The sequence below is a fragment of the Glycine max genome, chromosome 15, assembly GCF_000004515.6.
Source record: "Glycine max cultivar Williams 82 chromosome 15, Glycine_max_v4.0, whole genome shotgun sequence".
NCBI lineage: Eukaryota > Viridiplantae > Streptophyta > Magnoliopsida > Fabales > Fabaceae > Glycine > Glycine max.
This window is the reverse complement of record NC_038251.2, coordinates 26,713,533-26,718,524: the sequence shown is the minus strand read 5'-3', so window position 1 is coordinate 26,718,524 and position 4,992 is coordinate 26,713,533. Positions and strand designations below refer to the sequence as shown.

General features: G+C 32.6%; 1 pseudogene; it reads left to right on the top strand.

The window, feature by feature from the left end:
- Nucleotides 1-1,439: 1,439 nt before the first annotated feature.
- On the top strand, nucleotides 1,440-2,785 carry LOC102663768 (transcription factor bHLH112-like; annotated as a pseudogene).
- Nucleotides 2,786-4,992: the final 2,207 nt, after the last annotated feature.

The window sequence follows — 4,992 nt, the reverse complement described above, 5'->3', positions numbered from 1 at the left end:
TTGTTTACACCCACTTCTTTGACCATTATTGTATCTTATCCACTAATAATCATTCATGGTTATATATATTAATGAGAAATAATTAATGTCTCATTACAAATGTTGTACATTTATGTAAAATGTGTGTGGGTGCATGTACAAATTCATGGTAGCATATTTAGGCTAGACCAAATTTTGATTTTTTAAGAGTTTCCTATGTGTCACATCTTTATCATATCAAGTGTCTGGGCTTTATAAGTGTGGTCATGTGGATGCCTTTTCATTTTACTGATTTCAAGAAACAACATTTAATCGTTTCATTTGAGGTTTTCTGCTTTGAGGTTTACATATTTGTATTGCTAATTGATCATCTAAATATTTGTATCTCCTTTTCTGTGCCTACTTATTATTGGTACTTATTTGATCGAAGTTAATACTGGAATTGAGTTAAGTCTATTCCAATTTATATAGAGGTGCTAGTGCGATGTAAAGATAAAATGTCTTCACATCTAATGTTCCAAATTGGTCATTGTATTGACATATTATAATATAATGAATAGAGATGGAATGTACTCTAGTGACATTTTAGCTTCCCACATGCGGGGAATGCAACTATGTTTGGATGCTTGTGCAAAGCTAGTGAAGATTATTAGGCTGTGTTTAAAAGAAGTTGTTTCAGATTCCTTAGAATAGAATGACAGTTCTAAATTAACATAGATCACATTATGTGATGTTAATTTTTTCTTATATTGAGATAATTTTGTGTTGAAGGTAGGGAGAGGTGCTTTGCATGCCTTGAAAAGTTTGTGCTCATGATCTTGTCAAAGATAAAGTTAATTATTCTTATAGCAACTGCTATATGCATGTCACATAGTTTGACAAGTAGATTCAATATTATGAATTAGGAAATTGACAACTTAAACCACCAATTTGAGTAAGATGAATTGGGTCGGCCCTCATTTTTATGATTTGACACATATGTTCACAATTGTAATTACTCCATATATTGATCTTGAATATAAACTGGGGCAATGGCATTTGCTATCTTTTGCAGACTAGTGGATCATTGTATGGTGCCTTAATTTCCCCCAAGGAACAATGGGTTCAACCCAAAGGGACCAGAGGTAGAAGGAGGAGGGTCAGAGGTTTGTTATTAAAAAACTCTTGTAGTGTTCTCAATTAATTAAGACTGATATATCCACACAAAAGGAAAAGGAAAAGAAAAAAAATGATTTATTTTGCATGTAAAAGGAATTTTTAGGTGATCAATCTGTCCAGAGATGATTTAAATAATGTTTTGTTAATAGCAGTCCAGCCCACAACTATCAACCCAAGAGGATTTCCAAAAGGCCCATCACACTTAACAAGAGCTCAAAGATACTAACAAATCAGGAAATTTAGAAGGAAACGCAAATTTTGCAAATAAAACATATAGCTAGAATCAAGAAGTCTTGCTTGCCATGGCTAAGGAGTTTCAAGCTGCTATTTATGGTGAAAGTTGGTGGAATATTATTAATCCAACAAGAAGTGTGTTTCCTCTTATGCCATCAACTTTTTCTATGGCAGCAGCTGATGCAGGAAACTACAACAATTGGCAAAGTACTATTGATTTCATGGATTTGAAGGGAACAAAGTCTTGTGATGAGGAGACTAATATTAACTTGGTTTCTTCTGGTACTTCTTTGAGTTTTCTTGAGGTCGAGAAGCCACACTAGAGTGGAACTAGCAACATCTTGATTGATTCCACCTTACAAATGATGGGCTTTGGCATGTCATCTTCAACTTTTCCAAATTGGAGTCAATCTTTATTGTAAGTTTTCCAGAATAGGATATCTATAATTCTATATCTATATCAAAATAAATATATGGTGTTGTTATTTGTACGGTCCAAAGCTTCCTTTCACTAAGGAAGAAAAAGTTGTTTTTTATTTAGGTTTTTCTCATTATATTGTTTCTTTTGAAAAGGGAACTTCATCATCTTATCAAGCATATCCTTATCTTTTGAGAACTTCTTTCTCTATAGAGGGAGTAGTTTTATTCTGTGCTTCAAGAAGAAATAGAAATAGGTGGCGGTGGTTCTTCCAATGATTCAAAAATCCAAAAGGATTGGAGTCCAAAGAATTTATCATATGTTGGTGGCAGCGAGCAAGTTTCCACCATTGATGCTTTTAAGCCAATGAACCAAGAATTTTCCTTGGATCAACAAAGTCTGAATTCTGTTGTTACAAGCACTGATGGATCATTATCCAATGGTAATTTCCTAGTTGTTTCAGCCTCCTATGGTTACCCTTCAACATTTATACAAAGCTTATATGAGCATCAACCACAACCACAAAACTCAATTTTCACTAACCTCTCCATGTCCTATGGGACATGTTCCAATGAACTGTCACCAACTTGGTCCAAAGTCTTTTCCCTTCTCAAACCCTCAATGCCAAAGCAACAACTTAGTGGATTGCACTTTTCCAACAACACTACTCCTTTTTGGAATTCTTCAGCCGAAGCGCTTAATGACATAAGAGCAGGTGTTTTTGCTTCATCACAAGTGCAATATCAAACTCCAAAATTTGAAGAGAAACCCAACTGCCCCCATACTCTATTAAAGAAGGTAATTAATTAATTCATTAATTAATGGTTTCCAGGTTTATAAATAATCCATGGTTTCTGTCTAGCTAGCTAGGGTTTTTTGTGTATTAAAGGTGATAATTTGGTTTAACTACCGCAACTCAAGAGAGAAGAATCACTAGACGCAGCGAAGAAAAATTCTCCTGAGCCTGCTGCATTCAAGGCACTTGGTGATGAGTAGAGAGACATGAACTAAGAGAATGGTACCAATTGAAGACACAAAAACCAACTGTAGATTTCCTAGTATCAGGATAAGCTACACAATCAAAATCAGCATAAGCCTGTAAATGAATTCTGGACTTAGAAAAAATAGTACTTCCTGACAATGAGTGCTTTTGGTGAGTAGTGCAAGGTTGAGAGACAATTAAGTAGAAAGATTAAGGAAATCAATGGGGTATTTTTAGTCATTGCTATGAATAATAACTTTTAGTATCATTTTATTGTTGATCACTGTAACTCTGTCTTATAGCAATATTTCTACTAATAGAGTGTTTGCTTTTTCTTGAACAGGACAAGAACTTCAATTCCACACCAAAGCGTGAAACAAACCTAAAAACTATTGGTGTGGTCACCACAAACATCACCAAATTTCTCTAAATAAATAGCTATTTGATTTATTTATGCTTCAATGAATCAGGTGTGAATAATAAACAAAGGACACTGTCTGATCTGGAGCATGTTGAGAAATCTTTAAATATTGAAGGAGATCAACATTTAAGTTAATGGTCTTTTCTATTATCGTTGAGTCACTACATTTTGAAATGTCAGTGTTGTTTGGTGTATTAAGATAGCCTCTTTGCATAGTAATGTGGCATCATATTAACACAACTTGCTCAATATACATAAAATGGTCTCCTTTCTTGTTTTGGATTGTTTTAGGTGCTTTTAGCTGTTGTTACTTACTTACTTTGACATCTCCATGTTGGGTAACTTATTTAATAGTATGACCAATAATTTACATGTTATGGAAATATAATTGATAATAGGTATGCACTATTTGGAAAGTTTACTCTAGGAAAATAGGACTTAATTTTAATAATTGTAATGGAACTTAGTTTTAACTTTTAATGACTGCCATATGGCAGTTTATGGAGCAGTTATGTATTTTCACTTTATATGCTCACTTTATATGTTTATGCATGTTCTGTTAAATATATGGGCTGGATCATATTCTTATAGCAGTTAGTTGTCCTATGAAATGGACTTAGCTTGTTGATGTCTTTTGGGTATACAACTTTGCTTTAGTGTTTTTTTTGTAATTCTATTTATGATTTTTGTCTTTATTTTTTGGAAGGTAATATCTCTCGAGCCCCTAAGTTGTGCAACTTTGTGGAGTAGAGGGGATTCAAAGTTGTTTATAAAAGGTGGGTCAAGATTGATCCCTTCATAGTTCCCTCAGCTGCATGGCTAACAAAATACACTAAACTACAATAATTTTAAGACTCTTCATTTTGGTTATTGTTTAGATATGCTAGCCTATACTTTTGTGTTTGCAATGATCATGAAGAAAATGAATTGGAGACCTTGGCCATTATTCATCACTATGTTGAGACATTAGATCATTATTTTGGTAGTGTTAGTATCGTAAATTGTTGAATTCTAAAGTTATTAATAATTTGCACACATACTTCAGAACCTGAATTTGTTTCTCTTATTAATCTTTAATTTTCATAAGGTAATTCATTTTCTCTCAGACTTATTCTTTCTAATAGTGCACACAGTTCAACAATATTGGATACCCCCTCAAAAAAAAAAATCAGATAATCTAATATCATGCTACATTATATAGTTTATACGGTAAATAAGACTAGGATCCTTGTAGGTTGGTTGTAGTCTTCTTTGTGACCAATCATATTTTCTTATATTTAATATAAATTTGAAAGTCATATATAAGTAAGATACTAATGATTTAATGGAAGAAAAGAAAACTACTATTTACTATTCAGTGTTTATCTTAATCTGTGTTTAAAATTGAGCTTGATTTTGGCTGACATATTTTATATTGGATGAAATTTTATTGGCTGGAGCCATGTAGGAGACTAGCAAGAGAACTACTGTGAGAGTGATAAGTGCACATGTAATTTTTGTTATTATGTTTTCCATTTCTAGTTTATCATAACTATCATATTTTGGAAAAAAATTGGATGTAATGTTCTAAGTACATTTTTGTGTAGTCTTTAATCAAAATATAGTTTGATTTTGATCACTTACATTAGGATTTACATTAAAACTCAACATAAGTAGCTAAAGTGAAAGTCTAATTGTAATTAAAGAATAGCAGTAAAAAGTCCAAGGAATTGCATCCTAATTTTATCCTCATATTTTATAATTAACCTTGTGTTTCACAAAATTATGATTTTATGGTAATGAGTTGCAGGAGGATTTAGT